Consider the following 13,414-nt stretch of genomic DNA (forward strand, 5'->3'; position numbering starts at 1 on the left):
CCACCGCTCCTCGGCCCCGGGCGGAGGAGCGGGAGGCGGTCGGGTCGTCGTCCAGACCGGGAGCGCGGCGCGGCTGGGCACGCGGCCAGGCGTCAGCCGCTCTGGAAGCGGCTTAGAAGCGAGCCCCGGCGCGGGGATAGCGGTGCCCCGGCCTTGCGGTGCCGACACGCGGCAGCCCCCGGGGCACGAGCCGCGGCGAGTCGGCCGAACCTCGACCCTCGTGGTAGCAGCGCCCCCCTCCTCCGGCACGCGGATATGGGGACAGCACGTAAACCCCGACAGCTCTCCCCGCACAGCCCCAACGGAGAGAAAGGCGGGGGGTGGGATCCTCCGTGTCTGTATCGCGGGGAACTTTGTGTGAGATGAGCAACACCGAGCTGCGGCTGAGGAGCCGGCTGTTAGTAGTGAACAGAATGAATAACTGCTCCGGCCAGGAATGTCCCGTGTAACCAGATGTCAGGTAAGGGGAGAGCTCCTGAAAATGAGCGAGGCAGATTCTCTACATAATGTCCCACTCTATATGACTAAAAGTTACTTGAAACGGCCCTAAAGTAATCAAATTCAAAATAACGGCCAATTCCTCTGCTTTCCCTGGCCCTTTCGCATTTGGCATTTTCTCCTGCAGAAAGCCAAGTGTCAGAGAATGAGAAGAATCCATCAGCCGATGGCATGTGTGGTGAGGGGAAATAGGAGCACTCTTGGCAGCCCGAAACCCTGGCTGGACCGGGCTCTGAACTGAGCCGCACTGTGTGAAACACATCAGGCTGCTGGCCCGGCTGATGCACAAGGCACCAGTGCTCTGCAGATCATCCCAGGAAATGCCTTGGGAAATTCTTGACTTAAGGAACAAGATAGCTACAGGACTGTGTACGTTAGGGGGAAGCCAGAATGAGTGTCATCCCTTCTATCTTAGGAAACAGAGCATGCCATCTGAAGCAGGCCTTTCGTTATGAAGTGATTCATTGAAGAAAAACCTCAAGTGCCACAAAATAAGCAGAGAGCAAGGAACAGGGAGAGATGCTGGCAATGAGGAGGAACCTGCTAGGGTATAAAAATCAGTAGGAAAGAGAGCAAGAGGGAGACACTGACCCCACTTGGCAAGTCTAAGCGTCACCTGGTTTAGTTCACTAAGCCCTATATGTGCCAGTGGCTTCCTGTCGTACACTTGCACAGAAGTAAAAGGGACTGTATCTAGACCTTATTGCTCTCTACGGCTGCCTGGAAGGAAGCTGTTGTAGAATGAGGGTCAACCTCTTCTCTCAGGTAACAGCAATAGGAAGGAAAATAATGGCCTCAGGTTGCTCCAGGAGAGGTTCAGGTTGGATATTAGGAAAAACTTATTCTCTGAAGGAGTGCTGAGGCATTGGAACAGGCTGCCTAGGGAGGTGGTGGAGCTGTCACTGGAGGTTTTCAACAAAAGGGTAGATGTTGCACTGAAGGACATGATCTAGTGGTATAGTGGTGATTTATTAGTAATTGAGCTAGATCTTAGTAGTTTTTTCCAACCTTAATGATTCTATGATTCCAGATCCCTGAATCCAGAGTGTTCTAATCAAGTTTTTCTCATGAATCCCTAAGTCAAGCTGAGGTCATGTTGAAAGCTGAAAGAGAATGTCAAAACTGTTTTTACAGTAAGTGCAGAAGTTGGAGCAGGAATCCAGAACCACCCACTTCAAAGTGAAAAAGAACATCCCATGTTTATCTCTTACTTTATCCGAAGGTGCATGGATGAACCTCTCAACTTTTGTCAGAATATTCCCTATGAGATGCTTGTAACCTCAGTGAATGGGCATTCTAAGCATGAGATGCTGATTGATACTTGAAAAAGTGTTGGAGCCTATGGAGCAGTGGAAAGCAATGATAACGCGTTCTTCTAGGACAGGAGCATGCCTATGAAGATATCTAGTTTAGAAAGCAATCTAGAAGGTTACTTACCCTTTCTGAAGACTGGTAACACCTCAAGAAGAGCTCAGTCTCTAAAGAGAGATTTTCGCTGCTAACCCTTAAATGAGGGTGAGATGGGGTGGACCCAAGTTCCATCCCTTCCGGTCACTCTTGCTTGCACATTGCTTGCACCTGAGCTCCTTGGGTTGGCCATGCCTTCTCACTTGGTGCTCATTCATTGGTTCAGGCCATGACCGAGCAATTCCCATACAGAGCCCAAAAAAACTCATAAAATTCCTCATGACTTTGAAAAATAACCAAATTGAGATCCAAATTTTTCAATTTGGACTTGTCTTCAAATTTTAAAGAATGCTTTTAGAAAATCAAACTCGAAGTATATGAATAAATCAGAAATGCATCCCAATGACTGAGGTCAAAATCTGGCCCATAATTTTGCTGTGTCCAACACTTCCAGGTTCAAGTTTTTATCACAGTGTTTAAACCTAGCTCTGTTGACCTCTGTGCTGCTAATACCAGTTTACATTCTTATCATTGATACTGGAATTTCCATTAGGGAAGGGAGGACTGATTTGTTGAAACAGTTCTAGGGGAATTTACCTGCTGTCATTTGAATGTGCTCAAGAATGTGAACTGGGCTAAAACAGGTACCAGCTCTATAGATGTTTCAAATCATGAATCTGTTCCCTTTCTTGTCATGAGTCTTGGAATCACATCCTTTCACCATATCTCTCTGGGGTACAAGGTCCTCTGTTTACTTCCATTGAATATTCATTGCAGAATATTTTACAACTCCAAAGCTTGTTAGTATTGCTTTTGCTTTGAGACTGCAAAAATTGTAGCTGGAAATAAGTAAAAGCTCCACAGCAAGTATTTAGGACAACGTTGGTAATGATTTCACTTCTTTAAGTGTGGTCTCACTCCATAGTAGTCATTGAATCAGCCAGAGTTGATGCATTCATGTTACTCTAACGATTTGAAAAATTAATTTCTATTGCAGAACCATTAAATTCATTGGTGATACATGCAGAACTACTTTGACTTTTTCAATTGCTATACAGAGAGTAATTTCTTTTAGTTTGTAACAGCTGTTCAAGTGAAAAATGCTGGAGTGTTTTATTAACTCTTTATCAACTGAACAAACTGATTTTCAGGACGAGAGTTGGAACTTGAGTGTTGATAGAAGTATGGATTCTAATCTATGGATCTGAATCTAAAGATTCAGCTTTTCTTGCCCTGCAGTGGCTCACTTTCTGTACTTGTTGGGACTGCTTTTCTCCTTTCTTGAAGCATCATCTTTCTCAGTAGAACAGCTGAAGTCAGAACTGAGCATGCTGCCATGTTATACTGCAGTGTTTCACATCCACATGGATAATAGTAAGGTTCAAGAAAGTGAATAGTGTATCTGCTCTGATTTTAGTGTGCAAATTTGTTGAAAATAATCAGTCAGTGTGGTTTCAAGTATGGCCTCAATCCAAGGTAAGCCATGAAGAAGTGTAGTTGCTATTATAAATGAACCTTTCTCTAGATTAGATTTGTCTGGAATCTTTTTATAATGCTATCACCTAGCACACAGAAATATAGACTTTTTTAATTTAAAGTTTTTAAGATAGAAAATAGAATCTTAATAACCTGTTCCGAAACTGTAATTTAGGGGTAATGATCTGGCTGATTCCATTTAGGAAGTTCAGTGGAACGGTGCCACTGAAATGCATGGTATTAAAATAATTCACAGCAGTTTATCTGTTCTGTTTTAGGCACGCAGAAGAAAAGCTTTAAAAATGTACAATATAATTTCTAATAAATGTGTAAAGTATATGAAGATAAATTTAAATATAGAAATAATGAACAAAAGAGATTATGAGTTTGGTTGTTACTATCATCATCATCATTCCACAATTTAGCAAAGGTCTAAAAAGTTTTCTCATGCTGCGCAAAATTCCTTTGGCTTGCTTTCAGGGGGATTCATTGCACTTCCCGTCTGAAAACAGACTTGGGTTTGCTGGTTATGTCCTTCCTCTGTTAAAGAGTCTTCAGAAGGCCTTGTTTGTTTTAGGGTCAAACCTAAGCCTAAACAAAACTGCGAAAACAACTCGCAGTTTGGATTCAGTGCCTGAAGTTGGTTGAGGAAGATCTCACCAATTATGGCCTTCTGTGGCTGTGCTCTGTTGCTGTTCCTGGTGCTGTCAGTAAAGATAATGATGGCTAGAGGCCAGAGGATGTAGGTACTTGTTGGAGGAGTGTGTATTTGAAGGCAGGACATAACCGTTCCCCAGTGACGTGGACTCCAGCTCATTGTTCTGTGGCAGATTCATCTCATATCTCTGGAAGAGGCACTCTATGAAAACTAGTGTGAAAAAATTGCTTATACCAAAATACCTTGACAAGCAAACCATGCTTAGCGGTTCCGGTTCTCTTAGTGTGCAGGTGTATTCCCTATGCACATCACATCTGCCTGCGTACAAAAATCAGATTGGATATTTTTATCTTTGAAGTACTTGCATTGAACATGTAATGATAGGATTTTTGTACAGCAGTGGCATACAGTATTGTACTGCTGCATTACCAGAGAAGAAGTAAGGCCAATCACTCGTCTTTAAGCCTTTTTCCTTAGATGAAATTTGCGTTGCTTTTATAAGAATTGTAATTTAAAGTACAAAGTGTAAACTGCTTCCCTACTGTATTCCTGAAACCAAGAACAGTTACTGTACTTCAACTCAGTTTCCTTTGTCTCTGCAGAAATAAAGAGGACAAAAAGCAGCATTCCCAGTGAAAAGATATCTTCATACACTGCCCTTGCCATCAATGGATCAAAGGTAACCTTAGATATAGGCGTCTATTCTCTGCCTTTGCAAAGTACTTCTAGCTAGTGAATCATTAGAGCATGTATTGAAATTCAAGCACATGGTAGAATTTCCTCATTCTTTTTAAAATTCAGAGCATGCTTGTGGATGTGTGTTTTCAGATGTTCTGCTTAGTTGAGGTGAGCATAAGTACATGTGTTTATACATTTGCATACAGGACCTTTGATCCCATAAAGTGATTGAAAGCTGCTTATTTGCATGGCAGCAGTCTGTGACCCAGTGAGTTTCTATGTGTTGTAAACAAGCAGCTGCAGAGCTTATATTCCTTTTTGGGTAGTCACAGAGGAAAGAAGAAACTTCAGTTATTGTTCACCTATCAGAGCATCTTTCGTCTCCAGCATTAACCTTGTGTTACACAATCCGTCTGAACTTGATTATACACAAGACAGAGCGTATACAGTTTACCCATGTTGTCCAATGACAGTGCTCTATCTCTGTGCTTTTCTTCTTTTAATTAGGCAAAATCAATTAATTAATCATGGGTTCAAAGCACTGCTCCTAATAATGCCTTTACTTAATATTGCATAATTTAAACATCGGAGAAAACGGCATTGAAGGATCTGTGCAACACACAGCTGGGTCTTGCTGACGGTGATGTGATAGAGAAAGTGAATAATGTATGTTAAAACATATTAAAAAGACTCTGCTGTCATTACACAACTGGAAAAAAACATTTAAAGTAACTAACAGAAGTGATGAATAAACAGTAATTTGTTCCTGGGAAGGAACTGTAATTTTCTACCAGGAAGTGATGTGCCTAGGAGTTTCTTAAAAGCCAGTTACTTAAAATGAAGTGCCTAGAAGGGACTGAAATAGAGAAGTAAAAAGCTTGTGCTGTAATTTCCTAAGTCCCCTCCACTTGTCACAGTAGGTGAAGCTGTCTACTTTTTCACCTTTCATGAGAACTGATTGATAGAGCGTCCTTTGTCACAGTTTACGTGTGCTATGGACTTAGTCTAGATGAACAAATTAAGACAAATGCTGCTCTTTACTGCTGAGTTGCAAATAAGCAGTGTCAGCTTTTGGTCACTCCCTTATTCCTCATAAGTGTCTGCAGGGGTCTGACAGAGCAGCCGTTACACGATGCACACGTGTGGGTAACACTTTAGGAAGACTGGAAAAGTTCTGTCTCATTTTGAGGAAGGAGACTGAATAGCAAAACTGCTCACTGTAGTTATTTGCAGGCTTTTATTACAAACAATGCCTTGGGGGCTGGGAAGTAAGAAGTCTTGCCAACAGATTATTTTGAGCATATAAAATGATCTGTGAAGTTTACAACTAAGAAGCCTCGACACACCTCAGTTTAAACTCCCATGCACCCTACTACTTAATGGAACTGCAGCTGTGTGGTTTACATACGTGAGATGGGAAACGCATAGAAGTTACAGGCACGTTTTTTCCAGTTTCTGATTATGCCTGGCCTTTTCTTTATCCCAGAGCTTGTAACGGCAGCGTTGAACCCTGCAAAGACTTACTCATATGTCATTAGCCCTGTTGACTGAGTCACATGAATAAGACATAAATAAAATTCTTCAGGGTCAGGTTCTAATACTGCTCTATTTATGTGAGTCTGCTGTGACTCACATCTCCTAAATTCAGGTCACATATAGCATAATACATATAGCAATTTAAAGTTGTCTGCCAAATTGTTTCACATAATGACTTCTGGGAATGGGAGGAAGTTTTAAGGAAGTTGCATTTGCAGTGTTTGATGCTGCATTGTTGCGTGATCGCACAACATGTGAAGTAGCTCAAACCGTTCTGGAGAGGTTCATCCAGGAGATAACAGTGATGTGTAACACATACCTTCCTCTCTCCACTGCAAAAATAGAAGTCATCTTTCCTACCGTCCAGCTGTGACCATATTCACTTAAACAAAACTACTTAGAATATCTGAAAAAGGACACCCAGTAACAAGAGAGAAACCAAACTGTTTATGCTGTGGTGAGAAAAAATTTGAATGGCCCCTTTTGAAGGCTGAAGACTTGGTCTTAAAAGATGAACTAACGAACAAATGGTGATCTAAACAGTTCTGCCTAGGTGTGTTTCCACTCAATATTGAAAAGTCCTCCAGGTAGCATCTGTGGGACACATTGGGGACTTAAATTTGCAGCCTAGCATATTATTTCATAGCTTCCCTTTGTTAAGGAGGGGCATTAGGTACTAGGAATGTAGACATCCAAATTATTTTATCCTTGATTTGAATAAAGTTGAGTTTGTAGAGGTAGAACTCTTTTGCTGTGTTTCCTAAGGAAATGAGGCATATGTGATGATGCTGAATGTCTATAGGTCTATATCTGCATAGAAGACCACTTTCCTCACCTAATAACTTTGAATCTGTTTCCAAAGAGTCAAACAAAAATCTGTCAAAGAGTAGAAGTGTTAAGAAAGGTTTTGTAAGTCTCATGAAAATTGTCAGCTGTATAAAGAGAGACAACTCAAATTTCCAGATGTGACAGGCAGGTTATTCTGTAAAGCAGTCAGCTGCTAGAGGGCCAGTCAGCTGCTCCAGCCGCGGTTTTTACTTACAAGTAGTCTCAATCAGCCCCCGTGCTTACTTCCTTCTACCTAGACAATATGTAAGTGAAGTAAACAGGAAATTGGGAATAGATGGATATATGAGGTTGCTGTTATGAAAAGGAACTGGGATTGCTATGGACATCTCAGAGCAGAGAACTGAGATGGAGAGACATGCAACGAAGAAACACAAACTAATAGTTGGTTGTATAAGAGATACTGTAGAAAGTATTTTAGAATGAAACCAGTAATGTAAGAGAAACGAGTAGAAAATAGCAGAGATCTCAGATGAATGTCAGCCTAATCCAGTCTTCTGCAATTAACCAGGTTCAAGTTGAGCAGTCTGTCTAAGTGGTAATCGCCCAACCTGTAGTGAATCTTACATGCAGTTTGCTTATACCTCTCTACTTGTAAAGGTACTTCCATAATGCAATTTGGACTCATTTCTCCTTGTCCATCCTTCTGCAGACATTGGGGCTGGTTGCTATTTCCTTACAAGCAATCTTTTACACATGAAAGCCTGCTATCATGTCTCTCTTCGGTCTGCTAGACTAAACAAACCCAATTTCTTCATCAGTCATATTTTCTGAACCTTATTCTTCTTTTTGGACCTTGTCCAGCTTTTCTCCAGTGTTTTAAAAAGAGAAAAAAAACAGTAGCCAGAACTATATGCAGCATTCCAGTTGAAGCCTTATAGGACTTAGTGAAGAAAAATAATGACTCTTTTTAATATAGAGTAGTCCTGATGACATACACTGGCATAAGAGTAGCCTGTTTTTTCTTTCATTTAACCTTAGTTTTGCAGCAGTGTCATATTATGGATCTCTATTCCATCTGCAATTTAATGTAGGCCTCAAGTCCTGTCAGTGTTTTTTTATTGCCTTGCCAGTTGTTTTCACTTTGTATTTGATTTCTTGCTCCTTGGTACAGGAGCAGACCTTTCTTATGATGAGTTTCACCTTAGTTACTTTGCTTACAAGATTGCTGGGAGGGCAGAGCTCTTTGAATCTGAGCTTGACTTTAGCCAGTTTTACCAATGTACATGACAAATGAGAATCTGATAAACCTATCCTGAGTAAGCCAAGAGAGCTTATCTTTTTGGAAATTATTATCAGTATTACTTTATTTACAACAAAAGCATCTAAGAACGTTCTCATATAAAGTTGTATTATTCAATTGTGGGGATGAAAATTAGAGCTATTAGTACTAATAACAGTTTCAAAATGAGCCAGTGCAAGCTTTGCATCCCCACAAACCAGCCTTAACTAAAGCAGCCAAATCTGGCAAGTCTAATTTTCTGCAGAGGTGAAGGCATCCAAACTTGAAGGCTGTTCAGAAAATACTGACCGAAGGAACCTTTCTGAAGGCATCAAGCCAAGGCAGATACTGGAATGTATTTTGAGTATCTATATCTACAAGTGCACATTATCCTGTGTCTTGGTAAAGTGTCTGAAGTAAAATCCTACAGCTATGCCTATTAACTGCAGTCTTTGTACCACAGCTGGTGCATGTCTTGCTCGCTCAGTGTGTGTGTGGAGCTAGCAGAAGACCATCTGCATTGTCCCTTTAGACAAATAATAAATCTTGCTTTTCAGTTCTGTCCCTGGTGGCTGGATGAAGCATTGTACTGCTTCACACTGGCAGTTTTTTTTTTTTTTTTTTTTTTTTTGCCAGCAATAAATGCTGCAATATGGAGATACTAACTGGAATTTTCTCTTAGGGGTTTACTTGCCTGAAACTTCCCTTTGCAGAATGGTGCCAAGCATACTTGAAGGCTGATTCATCAATATAGAGATACTCTATTATAGATAGCCTAATGTTGCTTGCATATATGTGCATGTAGTATTCTTGCTCACATTCTTAGGCATGTACAGATCTAAAGAAAAATCACTCTTGATCTGAAGAGTCTTAGACATTTTTATTTTCTAAATTTTTGCTTTTCTCTCTCATCACTGAATTTACTTGTCAAGAAAAAAGCTGTAGGCACTGTGTGAATTCCATCATACATATTTACCCCTTATGGCCCTTTCTGTGAACATACTCCATGAGCTAAGAATGCCAGCAAACCGAGTACTAGCTTTGTGGTTCTGAACAGCTTCTTGCTATGCTGAAGAATGTTATTTAACATACAGCTCCAACAAAACCAGAACTGCTAGAACATATTTCAGAATGCGAACAACAGCCAGAAAACAGGACTAAAGTACAGCTTTCTGTTCAATTACAGAATCATATGCAGATAAAACATGTCCATATTGTGTTTAATAAAGTATATATCCCCAAGGAGATATAAAGAGAGTACTCCTGTATTCCTGCTTTTAGTTAAAAATAGATAACAAGGTTAAAATCAGGAAGACATTTAGTTTTGGGATTAATAAATCAGCACGTAGCTTTTCAGTTCACCACATATTAGAAGCAGCCTACCTACAAGATATTTATTTCTTGGCTTTACAGAATGACTAACCTATGAACAAGCATGAAGTCACGTTTAGTCAGAGCTTTTGGAAGACTGAAAGTAAGGAGGCTTTGTAATGTGTGATTGCCATGAAGAGGTAGGCATTTGACTTTGTACTTTCATTTTTTCTTTATTGGAAGATATTATTTGAGGTAAGGTAGCCCATGCAGGCCAGAGGGAAAAAACAAACAAACAAAAATCCTAACCCCACTGCTTTGGGTTACATTCTCTTTCCAAGTTTTCAGTAAGTGAAGAGTTTGTTCTTTGGTGCTTACTTTTGGCTGGAGATGGAACTCATTACTGAAACTTTAGACTATGGCTGGATGTATGATATATAATGCAAAAATAATCATTGGTGAGACCAAATGATCTGAAAAGACTGATGCAGAACAGTGAATGGTGTTCAGTGGAATTTCTGTCGAGACAATGTAAACCCATAAAATACTGTAATATTGTTATGAACACACATTTTTATCTCATGATGGGTATATCTGTAACCATGTGTCGTGTGCATATTTATTATGTAAAGAAATGCACATGGAAAATATAACTTGCTCTGAAAGATTTGTTTAGTAGCTGCCATCAGAGCTACATTGTTGCTTTCCTCTGATCCATTTATGCCTACAGTCATAGGCTCTATTTAATTTTCACAGCTATGAGTAAATGCACATGTTTTCTCACGATGTGCAACCAAACAGAATGCATTCCCAAGAGATCCCAAGGGGTTTCAAGTCTAAAACATTCAGACGAGTCTCCAGTCATAAGAATGCTTAACCAAAATACTGTAAAGGTCATTTTACCAGGGAAAGAAGCAAAGTAAACACCTTTTATGTACTGGAGATTCCTCACAGTCAGAGTTAGACTATGAAATAGTTTTAGGAAAGGAAGCAAACATGCACAGTGTAAAGTATTTAGAATGACAAGGCATTTTGTCTATCATTTCAAAGACTGAATCAGCTCCATATAGCAAAAAAAGAAAGAAAACAACAAAAAACATCCAAAATAAAAAATAACCCTGCAGTATTGCTTTAAAATTATTCTGGGGGAAAGAAAAGCTACTTTGAAGTTTCGTCTTCACTGTGCATGAGAAGAAATAAGTGCCTTGCTGTGTAGGTAGCCAGGAAGTGACACAAGTACTGTATGTGCTTTAGGGTGTGCTTATAGGTGCATGGTAGAAATGCATGTTAAAAACTGTCTATGGACACTATTAGTGGAATGAATACTGTCAAATAGAGCATTAAGTGCAGTGTACTTACTGAAACTTTCAGAATCCGTGCTGCTGAGAATGTGACCTAAAAAAGTTGCCTTTAGACTTTTATATAACCTCATCTTGACCTGGCTGTGCTTCAGCTCAAGTTTTCAACAGTCAGTAACTTACACTCTTTCATGTGAACAGCAGGGAAGACTTTAGACTGAGGGACAGCAAGTAGAGAAATTAATCATCTAAAGAAGGGAGGAGGAAAAAGGATGAAATAAACGATGAAAAACACAACAGAATTACTGTGAAACTTAGTGACAATGACAGTAAGATTATTTTTATTGTTTGGTTTTACCCTTGGCCTCATAAAACTTTAATCCAGTCATGTGGGGAAAGAAAGTAGATTAAATAGAAGTTGTTCATACAAAAGAACATACACTAGAACATACTTTCCTAGAAAAGTGTTTGGGATAAGCACTCAGGAGGTGCCAAATGGGAGCAAATATTTGTTTTTGAAAAGAATGGAGAAAGAAATACAAAAGAATCCCTTTGAGATGGGAGGAGTATCACTGACAGTATGAATATGTCATATCATATGAATAGTAGAGTAGTTGTGCATTGCAGTGACCAGAAGAACAAACTGTTGCTAAACTGTTGTGTGTTGCTAAAGAACAATGAGTTATTTTTCCTCCAGTGGTCTTTTTTCCCTCATTTTTTTCTGGGTGTCAGGTTTAGCATATGATGCTATCACTGTTAATTTGTTCAAGGGTTAAATGTAATTACTATCTTTTAGTTTTAGTTTTAAGCAAGATTCTGCAGTTTTATGAAGCCTTTCACAGGTTTTTCTGCAAAATAAACACTGCTTTTTATTTTGGCACAGTTTCAATCATTAATTGGGCTTTGTTGCTGTTAATAAATTGAGCAGGATGATATCATGTTTTTAAGTCAAATTTATTGTTGCAAATAAAAGTCTGTTTTGAAGCTAAATTTCAGTCAGAAGTTGGTATCCATTCAAGGGACATATGGGAATATGTAAGGTGAGGGAAGATTATGAGAATAAAATTCTTCAAAATACTGGAAGTCCTTAGGCTCAGAAAAAGTTTGTGTATCTGAAATCTCCTATTTTTTAACCTGATCCTTTTGGTATAAGAAAACTACCTTCAAACATTGCCCTTCCTTGTTTTAAGTGGAATTTTGCTACAGCACTGATGATCTAACGTGACTTACAGCTTTTACCTATTGACTTACAAAAGCATTTAGAAAGTAAAAGTAAAGTATTGTTTGAAGATGGAAACTTTTGATCTGAAGCCCCAGTAGATAGCTTTGGCAAATGTTTGCATGTTCTATGTTGCTTCATTTATTTGTGTTTAAGTCTGCTATGCTTGGAGAGCTGTAACACTACTTTCAATGGGAACACATACAAGGGAAAGCACTGTTCCATGTAGGAGTGGAAAGTTATAGCCTTGGCCTGCACTCCAAATTCATGTGATTACTGCAGCTTTGAGTATCTCTAACATTATGTACAATCAATAAATATTAAGATGCTATAATTATAAAAATAAGGCTCCACCCCTTCTGGCAGCACAGGTGAATTGCCTTCAGCTGTGCTCCTCTGGCTGACTCATTGCTCGCCTCAGGTGATCAATCAGAGGTTCAGGCCGTGACTCAGCAGTTCCCATACACATTATAATGTGATGGAAAGTACAGCAACAATAGCAGGGTAGCAAGCTCAGGTATGCAGGGATCTCCAATGAAATACCCTTACCTCCACTGCCAACCTTTAAATGAGGTCTGGGAAGGATCCTGGCTCTACCCCCTCCAGTCACTCAGGTGCACTGTATGCATCTGGACACCCCTGGGTGCTCAATTACTGCTTCAGGCCATGACTTAGCATTTCCATTGCAGTACCTTAAATAGAAGTGTGTCTAATAATTAAATTCTGAGGGAGTCCAATTGCTGGCTATTGCTAGGAGTGTACATCTTTGTAAGTGATATGTGGTGTTGAGTTTGTAGATGACACAAAGCTGAGTGGTGCAGTTGGGAAGGGATGCTATCTGGGGGACCTGGACAGGCTTGAGAGGTTGGCCCATGCCTACGTCATGAAGTTCAACAAGGCAATTGTAAGGTCCTGCATCTGGGTCGGGGCAATTCCACGCAATGCCACAGATACAGGTTGGGTGGAGAATGGCTTGAGAGCAGCTCTCAGGAGAAAGATTTGGGGGTGTTGGTTGATGAAGGGCTCAACATGAGCTATCTGGCAATGTGTACTTGCAGCCCAGAGGCCAACCATATGCTGGGTTGCATCAAGAGAAGCTTTGAGCAACCTGGTCTAGAGGACAGTGTCCCTGCCTAAAGCAGGGGAGTTGGAACTAGATGATCATAAAGGTCTCTTCCAACCTGTATATGATTCTTTGATTCTATACAAGTCATTTTTCAAGTTCTATAGTAAGAAAAGTCAGAAAGCCTCCACTACTCTAATGG

General features: G+C 40.1%; 1 long non-coding RNA gene across 1 annotated transcript in view; it reads left to right on the plus strand.

The window, feature by feature from the left end:
* Positions 1-344: 344 nt before the first annotated feature.
* Positions 345-13,414, plus strand: part of LOC125694393 (uncharacterized) — a 196,557-nt gene continuing 183,487 nt past the window's right edge. The window contains exons 1-2 of the long non-coding RNA XR_007377537.1: positions 345-460; positions 4,642-4,718. This is a non-coding gene — a long non-coding RNA (uncharacterized LOC125694393). The remainder of the gene's footprint in view (positions 461-4,641; positions 4,719-13,414) is intronic.

This window comes from Lagopus muta, chromosome 6 (genome assembly GCF_023343835.1).
Source record: "Lagopus muta isolate bLagMut1 chromosome 6, bLagMut1 primary, whole genome shotgun sequence".
Classification (NCBI taxonomy): Eukaryota; Metazoa; Chordata; class Aves; order Galliformes; family Phasianidae; genus Lagopus; species Lagopus muta.